This window comes from Schistocerca gregaria, unplaced genomic scaffold, assembly GCF_023897955.1.
Source record: "Schistocerca gregaria isolate iqSchGreg1 unplaced genomic scaffold, iqSchGreg1.2 ptg000352l, whole genome shotgun sequence".
Lineage (NCBI taxonomy): Eukaryota > Metazoa > Arthropoda > Insecta > Orthoptera > Acrididae > Schistocerca > Schistocerca gregaria.
This window is the reverse complement of record NW_026061812.1, coordinates 1,211,392-1,226,607: the sequence shown is the minus strand read 5'-3', so window position 1 is coordinate 1,226,607 and position 15,216 is coordinate 1,211,392.

Below are 15,216 nucleotides of genomic sequence, written 5' to 3'. Positions count from 1 at the left end.
GACATAGAAATATACTCAACTTGGCAATGCAATTGAACTTTGGATGCTATAGTTCTCCACCGGAAAGATGGAATCACGCAAAAGTGACAACATAACCCAAGATGTAAAGGAGAGGACATGGCCTTAAATATCTCTCTGCCCCTGTGGTGCTGTGCTCCCAGTATGCTAGCGTCGACCGCTGCCAATTATCTCTAACACAACACACATCAAGGGCAGACACTTTTCTGAGACATAAACTACACAACCTTATATGGAGAACAGGTGAGCAATACAAATGGAATGAAACCAATGAGCCTCCGTGAGTTACTTGGCCAGTGCCAGCCATTAAACTTTGATTAATAAGATCGCTAAAAATCATACCGAAGTTAAGATGAGAAGACTTATCTCCAGGTACGGAATATTAGTGGCAGAGACAATGAATTGGTTACGCTCTCAGCCGTATGTTCGCGGCAGAGTCTGGGGAAAGCAAGGGCCACGTGGAGCCGGATCTTGGGGTGAATTTCCTTCTCTCCGAGACACTCGGCTTCTTCTGCGACTTAGCCGGCAAAAGGCCGAGGACCCCGGGTGGGGACCGATACGGCAGCAGTTGGCGGATGGCGAGGTCTTCGGGGGGTGGGGTGGGGGGGGTCTTGTGTAAAGGGGAAGACAACCGTGGTGAAGGGAAGGTCTGTATTCCACAGGAACGAGTTAGCATGGCACTCAGATATTTCCACGATTCGGCGGTAGGGGACAATTTGTGGTTCTACAAGACCTTGAACCGAGTTCGGGAACATATGTTTTGGCCCAACCTATATGGCGATGGCAGGCGATTTGTTGGCAACTGTGTCCAGTGTAAGCGCGGTAAGTCCGATGTGGGGCCGCACAGAGAACTACTACAGTCGCTTAGGGAGCAGTGTCCTCTGGGCCGCGACTCAAAGATCGAAACAACGATCGACGGAAACTGGCGCCAGAAACGCAGCAGCTCACTCTATTTCATCCCCTTAGGGGTTGAACTTCTAAAAACACCGAAACACGTATTTTCTTATTTGTAACTTCAAAGACAAATACCAATTTTCGTAGATGTATCCTTAAAAATACTTTCATAGTTCTTCCATAATTAATTATCTCAAAATAAAATGTTCACCCAGTATTTCACCTCATAGAGGTTAAATTCCCAATAATACTGGAACACATATTTCTTTATTTCTGACCTAGAAACCAGATACAAATTACCTTAATAGCTACATGTTTCAAAAATCCTTTCATTTCCTGTGTCTCCCCCTTAGAGGTGGAATTTCGAAATATGCAGTATAAGCGGTATAAGATCAACACCCTTTCCAAATCTCAAGGTTTATTTTCCTTGGCGGTCTGGACTGTGTGAATTTCATAGTAATGGCCTCCACACACACACACACACACACACACACACACACACACACACACACACACACACACACACCACTACCAATGCCACCACCACCTCCTGGGGAAATTTCTGCAGACGCCCTTGTTCCACTGCAGTCATATTTTGCCGACGACCTACATTTAGCAGCGTGGGAGGGATAGTGTCGTGCAACAAACAGTATACTCAGTAGACAACGAACTGTTCGTTGTGAAATCAGCGACATATTAACCGAGACTGACACAGAAGGTGCTGAAGGTGAAGCACACTAGACTCGTGTCTACCACGGCTTCAAATAGTATCGATTTGCTATGAACGGAAGTTCCGAAAAGTGAGCAAGTAATTTTACAGTAAATTCAGTACCGATGGTGAGGATATACAACGAAAAATATTTCTATAAAATTTCAGAAATAATGAAACATTCCACTCAAGTCGCGTGACAGAAAACGCAATGGATATGCTTGCACTTAAGACGGAAGGCCCTACGTGCTTACGCAGGCTTACGACAGATCGCAAAATTCGGCAGTAGGCGTAAGCCAACCTCGTGTGCTGCCATCTGTTGTTGATGCCAGGCATCAAGGTCTCAGTAGTACGGCCATGCACTGGAGAGTAGTTGCTTTGTAAGCACTCCGTCTTCAGGCCACGAGTGACCTACTGGGACAGCACCAACCGACCGCCGTGTCATCATCCGTGGAGGATGCGAAAAGGAGGGGCGGGGGTCAGCACACTGCTCTCCCGGTCGTTATGTTGGTATTCTTTGACCGGAGCCGTTACTATTCGGTCGAGTAGCTCCTCGATTGACATCATGAGGCTGAGTGCACCCCGAGAAATGGCAAGAGTGCATGGCGGCCTGGATGATCACCCATCCAAGTGCCTTCAACGCCCGACAACGCACATAACTTCGGTGATCTCACGTGAACCGATGCAACCTCCGCGGCAACGCCGTTGCCGCAGATATTTTAGAGTAGTTGCTTACGTTTCATAATTATCTAGTTTACGGGGAAAATGTAAAAAAAGGCGATTGTCACCGAAGCTACAACTAATCTGAATTTCTGGTTAGTTATCAAGTGGTCTTGTGTGCGAGCCTGAATTTTTCATCCTTTGCGGTGGGAATGATTCAAACCCGTCATGTTCTTCTTATGAGGTGTTCTATTTATTTTACACACAATGATCGTTTGTAGTTGTGTTGAGTTACCACCTTGATAAATTTTTGGATGGCGCACGTATCATAACTGAGATCTGCGCTTGCGCTTAATGGCTGAAGGTCAATTAGCGTAATGAGTAGTAGCGAATGTTACAGTAACATGTTTGTAAATTATTTCAGGTAAATTACGTTAGTCGTGTAATATTATCCGTATACCAGTACAGTATGTGGGCCAATTACGTTAGTCATGGAATACTATCCGTATAAGACTATGTCACCTTGATGTCCCGGAATTTGCTTCAATTTTGGAATCCACGAAAGAACTGGAAATTTTCCTTTACACAGCTTTTCATATAATTTCTATTACAGTGATTCAGTCTTGTCTGTCACTCGACTTTTCTGACTGTGAAATAAATTCTATCGCTCAGGTGCTTATTACCTCTTCGTGTTTCCATTTGCCGATATTGCGCATAAACACATATCTCAAAGTTGCTATGGACATTGATGAAACGACACACTTTTCTATGGCGACATTGCAGTTTAGAGATAGAAAAACCGATCAGTTAAAACGATATGGGTATTTTAGTTCTGAATAACCGATGTCTTTCGGTATTTGTTTGCTCTCGGTTATAACAAGTATTTTTTTATTTTTTCCTGATAACCACGTAAAAACAGATATATCAATTAGCCACAGCTGTCGTAGTAAAATTTTTAGTTTTCAAATAAACCTTTTTTAAAAAAGACGAGTAATTTTTATTCGTAAGATTTCCATAGCACTGAAATACGGCGTTATTACAGAAAAAAATGGGAAAAGTTATGTATGCCACTTTAATAACACTGCTGATAGAAACGAGCAACAAATGGATTGGTCCAACATTGCCGAGACAATACTGTGCCTGTTATACAAGCAGTGCGCGAGAATGGACGCAGTTTCTCGCTGTTGTCGAACGTCAGTTGTAACACAAAATGGCACCATCTGGAAGCCTGGAAGTATTTTACGATATGCAGTACGAATGAAGCACAATGGTCGATTTGGTCACTTGCGACATCATACAAGGAAAAAAGTTAAAATTTTACAAATCATTCATAGTTCGGGATAAAAATAGAAAGTGCCTGATCTGCTGCCTGTGTCTACGTAGTATGCCGTTATCTGCTTTTAGCCCTTAAAAACGGAGAAATTAAAACGAAAAAGAGAGTTCTCCTGCCGCAGTTTTCTCTCTATATCGCTGGACTATACGTAATGCCCGCATAGTGCTGTGATAACCGATTACAATATAATTTTTGAGCAGAGCTTCTAAAAACTAAAATCAGTAGGATAATACTGGCAGTTTTCTGTAGTATAGGAGCACTCGCCAGAAGCGAAGATCGGACATATTTGACTATTTAATTTAAAGAAATTAGAATTATATTAATACAGTCAGTGCTCGCGGGCGTTAATAAATATCAACGTGGACAAGTGAAAATGTGTGCCGCGACCGGGACTCGAACCCGGGATCTCTTGCTAAAATGACAGACGCTCTATCCATCTGAGGCACCGAGGACACAGTGTATGGTTCGACTGCAGGGACTATCTCGCGCACGCATCTTGAGAGACTTACATTCTCACCTTGAATGTCCATACAATACAGTCGTAGAGTCCCCCTCCAACACACTCATTCCTCGTGGAAGACATGTCCATATCCATATAAGTATATGGTTCTGGCAATACCAGCCATGACCTTCTTCTGTGAAGATGTACACGTATTCCCGGAACTGTTACGGGACTTGGTACGAATGTGTTCCACGAGTAATGAGTGTGTTGGTGTGGGACACTACGAATGTAGTGTGTGGACATGCAAGGTGAGAATGTGAGTCTCGCGGGAGGCGTGCGCGAGATAGTACCTGCAGTCACACTATCGTCTGTGCCCTCGGTGGCTCAGATGGGCAGAGCGCCTGCCATGTAAGCAGGAGATCCCGGGTTCGAGTCCCAGACTTGCACACATTGTCACCTGTCCCCGTTGATATATATCGACACCCGTGAGCAGCTGACGGTATTAATATAATTCTAATTTCGTTCTGAACGGCTGCAGGTCATCATATAGGTATTTAATTTGACATTTTGATTCCATTTATCAAGAAACTGAGAAAGTAAAATTTTTTAAATCTTTGTTTGATTTCTACGTTTACTAGAGGAAATAATGTAAATAAAAGACTGGAAATCGGTTATTACAAAAACTGGTATTGTGACGGGTTTTAACAATTAGCTTAAAGTGAGTCTGGGAAACTGATAACAGCCGAAAACCAGTTGTTTCAGCGGTAACCAACATTCCCACTGGTGTTCTGAGTGGTAAGATTGACAGACAAGGACATGAAGAACAGTTTCTCAGTAAGGTTACTGCAGCTCTGATGTTCTCAAAATGAACGGGCCAGCCTTTGGCGTCCGCGAGGAGGAGGGGAGGGGGAGGGGAGACGGAGGGGAGGGGGTGGGGAGGGGGAAGGGGAGGGGAGGAGGTGGGGAGGAGAGGATAGGCAAAAGGGCACTTTCATCCATCGCCCCCAACCCTCCCTGGAATCTGGAGTAAAAAGTTTTTATTCGTTACAGTATACTCATACTCTTCCAGATAAGAATTCTCCACAATACTGCTAAACCTTAGCTTTGACCAGTTGTAGCGCTTATAGAGTTAGGGTCTTGTAGCTTGATGCACCTCGTAACTGACCAGCTGATTTGTAGATAGAGTGCCAGTTTCAGAATCATGCACTCCAGCCCCGACGCGCCTTTCCCCCTCCCCACCACTGGAAATATTTATGCAGACTCCAGTCTGCCACTGTGCATATATTTTGATAACATCCTGGTTTTAATAGCATCGAAGGAACAGCATTGTGCAGTAAAGGGTAGACCTAGCACAGAACACACCATTCACAATGAAACGCATCACTTAGTAGATGGTGAAGTACTCTGAAGCTAGCCAGATAGAAACAGAACCTCCTGGCACTGTATCTAACACAAATTCTAATCTTACACTAATCTCTTGTATGTACCTATCACACCCTCAAAGAGCCAACGATTTACTATTATCAGAAGTTCCGAAAAATGAGGAAGAAATTGACCCACACATTTTCCGTTGTTTATTATTTCGATTACCCCATAAACGGAATGGACTTGTAGCCACAGGTTACACAAGCGATAGATGGTTTAAAATACATAAAAAGAGATGACAATAAGAAACGATTTTTGAAAACACAATGATGCACGGCTTTTACGATTTTTACAGAAAAAAATGGATGACAAAATAAAGGTTTTTCAAAAATACGCTGGTAGGCAATATTGGGGATTTTTTATCTTTATAGATGACTAGCGGAAAAGCTTGGTGTTGACCAGGCATTTATTTACAGCTGTGCGTCCACGTCCGTACTATGCAGCGTCTGGCCTTGTCCTGAGTTTTTATGACGTATCTCCTGAAACATGTGTCGTACAATGATATAATTTTGTAGGTACATTGAGCGTCATATGCGGATACTGTCTGCAAAATTTATTGCGAATATAGTAGCAAAGAAGTAACAAACTTAAATGTCACGAATGCTGTGATGCCCACACACTAGGGTGTAACTAATGTACACAGGATGCTTGGCACGATCATTATGGCTACCATCACCTGTGGTCGTAATTGGACCAGCTGTGTCGACGTAGTGAAAATATAAATGTGCATAACATGGTAAACGTCCATTCTTTCCAGCCATCTGACCTGAACTACGATCAAAAATATCATGTAAAAGTGGTAGGGGCAATGGCCTTGCCGCAGTGGATACACCGGTTCCCGTCAGATCACTGAAGTTTAGCACTTCAGGGCTTGGTCGGCACTTGGATGGGTGACCATCGGGGCCGCTATGCGCTGTTGGCATTTTTCGGGTTGCACTCAGCCTTCCGATGCCAATTGAGGAACTACTCGTCCGAATAGTAGCGGCTCCAGTCAAAGGAAACTACCACAACGAGTGGGAGAGCCAGCTCCTCCTCCACCGTCAGTGAGAATGACGTGGCGGTCGGATGGTCCTGATTGGCCACTTGTGACCTGAACACGGAGTGCATTTTTAAAGTAGTACTCCCTACATAAAACTGACAGTCTAGGCTCAGGGACTGTCTACGGTAAATGCTGCATTGGACCTACGAATACTATTAAAATAACGGTTTGAGTTCTCTTTAATTGTCCAATCATCTGAAGTGAGTCCTTATTGCAGTACGCTGAAAAATAGATTTTACGTTAATGGCGGATAAATTTTGTGTTAATGGCGGCAAATTAACTTTACCCTAATGACACACAAGGTCAATACCGTACTATCACGTAAAGTATTCTCAGATCGAAATGTTTTGCATTACAAAATCTCCAATGTAGATTCATAATACCGCAATTATAATTCTCAAAATAATTTGGATCTACGTTGAATGGATATTTAAATGCATCTTTCAAAACAATAACAGAATTCTCATTAGATCATCATTATCAGTGGCTAGAGTATTCCTATTATTTCGTCTACCAAAAACTGTGTCTCACTATGGCTTCTTCAGTACGCTGTTTTGTTTTCCACTGTTGACAATAGAAACGATCTGGCAGATGTGACATTGTAGATGTCCAGTATGCGTGTCTTAATGCAAATAAACCGTCTGGAACATTTACCCTTGAACGTCCCTAGAATGGGATTTCATGGAACGTTATTACTTTCCTGTGTCCATTTCCATCACACCAGCTGATCGCCACGACTGGGGAAGTGGAGGAGGGGGTGGGCTGAAAGTTGGCAGCAGTGGCAGAAAAACCGAAGAAAACCTCACGTTTTCGTCATTTGTTTTCATAATGAAGTAGTGCCAATTCGTCACATCGCACGCTTTTCTCTCGGAAACGGTAAAATTCATCGTCTGGATATCAATGTCGCCTGCTGAGGTATGCAGTCGCACCACTCTGTATGAAAAAGGTTCTAAGCTGATGCAGTCGACAAGTAACATCGAAATATATCGTCACCAAGAAATACATCGACACCTCGAAATAAATCCACACCTCGAAATAAATCGCCACCTCGAAATAAATCGCTACCTCGAAATAAATCGACACCGCGAAATAAATCGAAACCTCGAAATAAATCGACACCTCCGAGAAACCGCTACATCGAAATGAGTCGATATCCCGAAATATATCGACATCTGGACACATTTCGACTTACAATTAGATCGAAATCTCGAAGCTAGTCGACATATCGAGATAAATCGAGGTATAGGAATATATCAATTTCCTGAAATATATTGGTACCTAGTAATATAAAGATATCTCTAAAAATAGCGATATCTAGAAATTTATGGATTACTTGAGATATAGAGGTATCTTGAAATATATCGATATCTCGAAAAGAATCGATATCTGAAGTACATCAATACTTGGAAATATATCTATACCTCGAAATATATAGAGAACCTGAATTGTGTCGGTGTATCAAAATAAATCGATATCTCATATAAACGGATACTCGAAATCAATCGATACCTCGAAATAAATAGACTCCTCAATATAGATAGATATCTCGAAATAAATCGACATCATGATATAATGTGCGCATCTACGTAAGTCGATATATCGAATTGAATCGATAATGGGAAATGTATGGACGTCTGGAAATAAATCTGTACCGCTAAGAAAACGATTCTCGAAATAAATAGATATAACGAAATATATCGCTATCTTGATAAATACCGTTATCTAGTGGTCGGATATATGTTTCAAGATGACATGACATATCAGTATAGTGTACATACATGAAAATACTTTGGATTTTCAATATATCGATAGATTTCTAGACCTTGGGAAAAAATTCTCTAATCCGACCTCGGGGCAAAAACGCAGACCTCGGGAAAAAACGCCTACCTCGGGGAAAAACGACGACATCGTGGAAAAACGCCGACATCGGAGAAAAACGCCGCTGTTGGGAAAATACGCCGACCTCAGGGAAAAACGCCGACCTCGGGGTAAAACACCGACCTTGGCGAAAAACACCGTCATCGTGGAAAAACGCCGACGTCGGGGAAAAACACCGCCGTTGGGAAAAAACGCCGACCTAGGGGAAAAACGCCGACCTCGGGGAAAAACGCCGACCTTGGGAAAAACGACGACCTCAGGAAAAACGCCGACCTTCGGAAAACTGCCGACCTGAGGAAAAATCCAGTTCCATTAATTTACACAGACACTAATGTCAGTCACCATTAGGTTCTCAAAATGCAACAAAATTCCTGGTATTTATCACCTCACATAAAAAGTGGTCATGACAGAAAAGTCTCGTTCTTTAGAAAGTTTAGAATGAGATGTTCTAAATATTACAGATAATCCATTTACAATAATCTACAAGCACTGCACAATGAGAAGAGACTGACAACCAGAGCACTTTGAAATAGTGCTCCACAGAAAATCACAAGGCACAATTATATCACATCATTTTCAGCAAACTACAGAAGCCTCTAATAGACATAACAACGTCGTCACCTCCTTCACCAGTGAAAGATCTTAGTAGCTATTGAGTCAAGAGTTGGTGGCCAATTAATAATTTGTTGTTCAAAGCTAACTTCAGTGTATATGGGAATACTCAGTGGACATCTTTAACCATCATATTTTACTGTCTAAGATATGTCAACTTCCCAGGCTATAAGTATAAGCAGAGCTTGGTCTTTCCCATTCCGAGTTTGTTTTGAATGGGTATCAAGGGAATCAGATCTACTGGGCATTTAGAGCAACCTGCTTTTAACAATATGATCAGGCAATAGACACAGACACAGAATTTGAAATTTCTCTGTGAAGCGGTTACCTTCATCGTCTGCAAACTTATGTTGTGTGCTGGGGTATGCGGAGGCACTAATAGCAACACAGTAAAACACAGAAGAAGCTTATAGGTTGATGTAATCAGCCAGTAAGAAGCAGTAAAATTCAAGTTTTAGTAATCGATTATTGACTTATTATCCGGCTTTGGTGCCTCAGACATGTCCGACGACCTTAAGATTTGGCATGAAACGAAGTCTGGAAGACACGTTACACGAGAGAATTGGAAAAGTGTTCATGTGTTGTAAAAACCTAAGAAATCGTCCCGTTTTCGTCAATTGCCGTCGAATCGACGTAACGACAGATCGTCACATTGGACGCTTTTCTCTATAAAACAGTTACATTTATCGTCTGGAAACTTATGTCGCGGGCTGCGGCATGCGGAGGCACTAATAGCAACACCATAGAACACAGAAGAAGCTTCTAAGTTATTGGTTCAAATGGCTCTGAGCACTATGGGACTTAACATCTGTTGTCATCAGTCCCCTAGAGCGTAGAACGTCTTAAACCTAACTAACCTAAGGACATCAAACACAACCATGCCCGAGGCAGGATTCGAACCTGCGAGCGTAGCAGTCCAGCGGTTCCGGACTGAACCCATGAACTTCTAGACCACCGCGGCCGGCTCTAAGTTGATATAATCGGCCAGTAAGAAGCAGTACAATTCAAGTTTTTGCTATCGATTATTGACTTATTAGCCGCATTTGGCGCCAGGGACATGACTGACGACGTTACGATTTCGCATGAAACGAGGTCTGGGAGAAACGTTACACGAGAATATGTGAAAACAGATCATATGTAGTAAAAACTTAAGAAATCCGCCCGTTTTCGGCATCTGCTATCGAATCGACGAAATGTCAGATCGCCACAATGGCCGCTTTTCTCTCTGAAACGATAGAATTTATCGTCTGCAAACTTACGTTGCGTGCTGCGGTATGCAGAAGCACTAATTGCAGCATAGCAGAACACAGAAGAAGCTTGTAAGTTGATGTAATTAACCAGTAAGAAACAGTACACTTAATGTTTAGTTATCGATTATTGACTTCTTAGACGGCTTTGGTGCCTTGAACATCAGCTACGACCTTAAGATTTGGCATGAAGGGAGGTCTAGCAGCCCCGTTGCACGGGAGAATGTGAAAAGTGTTCATATGTAGTAAAAACCCAAGAAATCCGCCCGTTTTCGTCATTTGCTATGGCATCGACTCAATGTCATATGGTCACGTTGACCGATCTTCTCTCTGAAACGGTTACATTTATCGTGTGCAACGCTATGTCACGTGCTGTGGAATGCGGAGAAACTAAAAGCAGCACAGTAGAACACAGAAGACGCTTCAAAGTTAATGTAATAGGCAGTAAGAAGCAGTAAAATAATAGTTTTAGCTATCGATTATTGACTTTTTAGTCGGCTTTGATGCCTTGGACATGAGGTAGGACCTTAAGAATTTCTACGAATGGAGGATTAGCAGCCACGTTGCACTGGAGAATGTGAAAAGTGTTCATATGTACTAAAAACCTAAGCAATCCGCCCGTTTTCGTCATTTGCTATCGAATCGACGTAAAGCCAGATCGTCACATAGGCCGCTCTTCCCACAGAAACGGTTACATTGATCGTGTGCAAAGCTATGTCGCGTGCTGCGGAATGCGGAGACACTAAAAGCACCATAGTAGAACAGAGAAGAAGCTTCTAAGTTGATGTAATAGCCAGTAAGAACCAGTACAATTCAAGTTTAGTTATCGGTTTTTGACTTTTTAGCCGGCTTTGATGCCTTGTACATGAGCTAGGACCTTAAGATTTTGCATGAAGCGACGACTAGCAGCCACGTTGCACGGGAGAGTGTGACATGTGTTCTTATATTGTAAAAACCTAAGAAATCTGCCCGTTTTGGTCATTTGCTATCGAATCGATTTAATGTCAGATCGTCACATTGGCTGCTCTTCTCTCTCAAACGGTTATATTTATCGTGTGCAAAGCTATATCGCGTGCTGCGGAATGCGGAGACGCTAAAAGCACCATAGTAGAACACAGAAGAAGATTCTAAGTTGATGTGATAGTCAGTAAGAAGCAGTACAACTCAAGTTTAGTTATCGATTTTTGACTTTTTAGTCGGCTTTGGTGCCTTGGACATGTGCTAGGCCATTAATATTTTTCATGAATCGAGGACTAGCAGCCACGTTGCACGTGAGAATGTGAAAAGTGTTCGTACGTAATAAAAACCTAATAAATCCGCCCGTTTTCGTCATTTGCTATTGATTCGACTTAATGTCAGATCGTCACATTGGCCGCTCTTCTCTCTGAAACGGTTACATTTATCGTGTGCAAAGCTATGTCGCGTGCTGCGGAATGCGGAGACACTAAAAGCATCATAGTAGACCACAGAAGACGCTTCTAAGTTGATGTAATAGCCAATAAGAAGCAGTACAATTCCAGTTTTAGTTAACGATTTTTGACTTTGTAGCCGGCTTTGGTGCCTTGGACATGTGCTAGGACCTTAAGATTTTGCATGAAGTGAGGACTAGCAGCCACGTTGCACGGGAATATGTGAAATGTGTTCAATTGTAGTAAAAACCTAAGACATCTGCCTGTTTTCGTCATTTGCTATCGAATCGACAATGTCAGATGGACACATTGGCCGCTCTTCTCTCTGAAACGGTTACATTTATCGTGTGCAAAGCTATATCGCGTGCTGCGGAATGCGGAGACGCCAAAATCACCATAGTAGAACACAGAAGGAGATTCTAAGTTGATGTGATAGTCAGTAAGAAGCAGTACAACTCAAGTTTAGTTATCGATTTTTGACTTTTTAGCCGGCTTTGGTGCCTTGGACATGTGCTAGGCCATTAATATTTTTCATGAATCGAGGACTAGCAGCCACGTTGCACGTGAGAATGTGAAAAGTGTTCGTACGTAATAAAAACCTAAGAAATCCGCCCGTTTTCGTCATTTGCTATCGAATCCACTTAATGTCAGATAGTCACATTGGCCGCTCTTCTCTATGAAACGGTTACATTTAACGTGTGTAAAGCTATGTCGCGTGCTGCGGAACGCGGAGACACTAAAAGTACCATAGTAGACCACAGAAGAAGCTTCTAAGTTGATGTAATAGCCAATAAGAAGCAGTACAATTCATGTTTTAGTTCACGATTTTTCACTTTTTAGCCAGCTTTGCTGCCTTGGACATGAGCTAGGACCTTAAGATGTTGCATGAAGGGAGGACTATCAGCCACGTTGTACGGGAGAATGTGCAAAGAGTTCATATGTAGTAAAAACCTAAGAAATCCTTCCGTTTTCGTCATTTGCTATCGAATCGACTTAATGTCAGATGGTCACATTGGCCGCTCTTCTCTCTGAAACGGTTCCATTTATCGTGTGAAAAAATTCGTCGCGTGCTGCGGCATGCGGAGACTAGTAAAAGCACCATAGTAGAACACAGAAGAAGCTTCTAAGTTGATGTAATAACAAGTAAGAAGCAGTACAATTCAAGTTTTCGTTATCGATTTTTGACTTTTTAGACGGCTTCGGTGACTTGGGCATGCGCTAGGACCTTAAGAGTTTGCATGAAGGGAGGACTAGCAGCCACGTTGCACGGGAGAATGTGAAAAGTGTTCATATGTAGTAAAAACCTAAGAAATTCGTAGGTTTTCGTCATTTGGTATCGAATCGACTTAATGTCAGATCGTCACATTGGGCGCTCTTCTCTCTGAAACGGTTACATTTATGGTGTGCAAAACTATGTCGCGTGCTGCGATATGCGGAGACACTAAAAGCACCATAGTAGAACACAGATAAAGTTTCTAAGTTGATGTAATAGGTAGTAAGAAGCAGTACAATTCAAGTTTATTTATCGATATTTGACTTTTTAGCGTTCTTTGGTGCCTTGGACATTAGATAGGACCTTAAGATTTTGCATGAAGGGAGGACCAGCAGCCACGTTGCACGGGAGAATGTGAACAGTGTTCATATGTAGTAAAAACCTAAGAAATCCGCCCATTTTCGTCATTTGCTGTCGAATCGACTTAATGTCAGATCGTCACACTGGCCTCTCTTCCCTCTGAAACGGTTACATTTATCGTGTGCAAAGCTATGTCGCGTACAGCGAATTGCGGAGACACTAAAAGCACCATAGCAGAACACAGAAGAAGCTTCTAAGTTTACGTAATAGCCAGTAAGAAGCCGTAAAATAATAGTTTTTTCTATGGATACTTGACTTTTTAGACGGCTTTGGTGCCTTGGACATGAGCTAGAACCTTAAGAATTTGTATGAAGTTAGGACTAGCACCCATGTTGCAAGGGAGAATGTGAAAAGTGTTCAGATATAGTAAAAACCTGAGAAATCCGCCCATTTTCGTCATTTGCTATCGATTCGACTTAAATTCATATTGTCACATTGGCTGCACTTCTCTCTGGAACGGTTACATTTATCGTGTGCAAAGCTATGTTGCGGGCTGCGATATGCGGAGACACTAAAAGCACCATAGTAGAAGACAGAAAATGCTTCTAAGTTGATATAATAGCCAGTAAGAAGCAAAAGAACTCAAATTTAGTTATCGATTTTTGAATTTTTAGCCGGCTTTGGTGCCTTGGACATGAGGTAGGACGTTAGGAATTTGTATGAAGGGAGGACTAGCAGCCACGTTGCACGGGAGAATGTGAAAAGTGTTCATACGTAGTAAAGACCTGAGAAATTCGTCCGATTTTCGTCATTTGCTATCAAATTGACTTAATGTCAGATCGTCACATTCGCCGCTCTTCTCTCTGAAACGGTAACATTTATCGTGTGCAAAACTATGTTGCCTGTTGCGATATGCGGAGACACTAAAAGATCCATAGTAGAAAACAGAAAAAAGCTTCTAAGTTGAAGTAATAGCCAGTAAGAAGCAGTAGAACTCAAGTTTAGTTATCGGTTTTTGAATCTTTAGCATGCTTTGGTGCATTGGACAAAAGCTAGGACCTTAAGAATTTCTATGAAGGGAGGACTAGGAGCCACGTGGCTCGGGAGAATGTGAAAAGTGTTCATATGTACTAAAAACCTAAGCAATCCGCCCGTTTTCGTCATTTGCTATCGAATCGACGTAAAGCCAGATCGTCACATAGGCCGCTCTTCCCACAGAAACGGTTACATTGATCGTGTGCAAAGCTATGTCGCGTGCTGCGGAATGCGGAGACACTAAAAGCACCATAGTAGAACAGAGAAGAAGCTTCTAAGTTGATGTAATAGCCAGTAAGAACCAGTACAATTCAAGTTTAGTTATCGGTTTTTGACTTTTTAGCCGGCTTTGATGCCTTGTACATGAGCTAGGACCTTAAGATTTTGCATGAAGCGACGACTAGCAGCCACGTTGCACGGGAGAGTGTGACATGTGTTCTTATATTGTAAAAACCTAAGAAATCTGCCCGTTTTGGTCATTTGCTATCGAATCGATTTAATGTCAGATCGTCACATTGGCTGCTCTTCTCTCTCAAACGGTTATATTTATCGTGTGCAAAGCTATATCGCGTGCTGCGGAATGCGGAGACGCTAAAAGCACCATAGTAGAACACAGAAGAAGATTCTAAGTTGATGTGATAGTCAGTAAGAAGCAGTACAACTCAAGTTTAGTTATCGATTTTTGACTTTTTAGTCGGCTTTGGTGCCTTGGACATGTGCTAGGCCATTAATATTTTTCATGAATCGAGGACTAGCAGCCACGTTGCACGTGAGAATGTGAAAAGTGTTCGTACGTAATAAAAACCTAATAAATCCGCCCGTTTTCGTCATTTGCTATTGATTCGACTTAATGTCAGATCGTCACATTGGCCGCTCTTCTCTCTGAAACGGTTACATTTATCGTGTGCAAAGCTATGTCGCGTGCTGCGGAATGCGGAGACA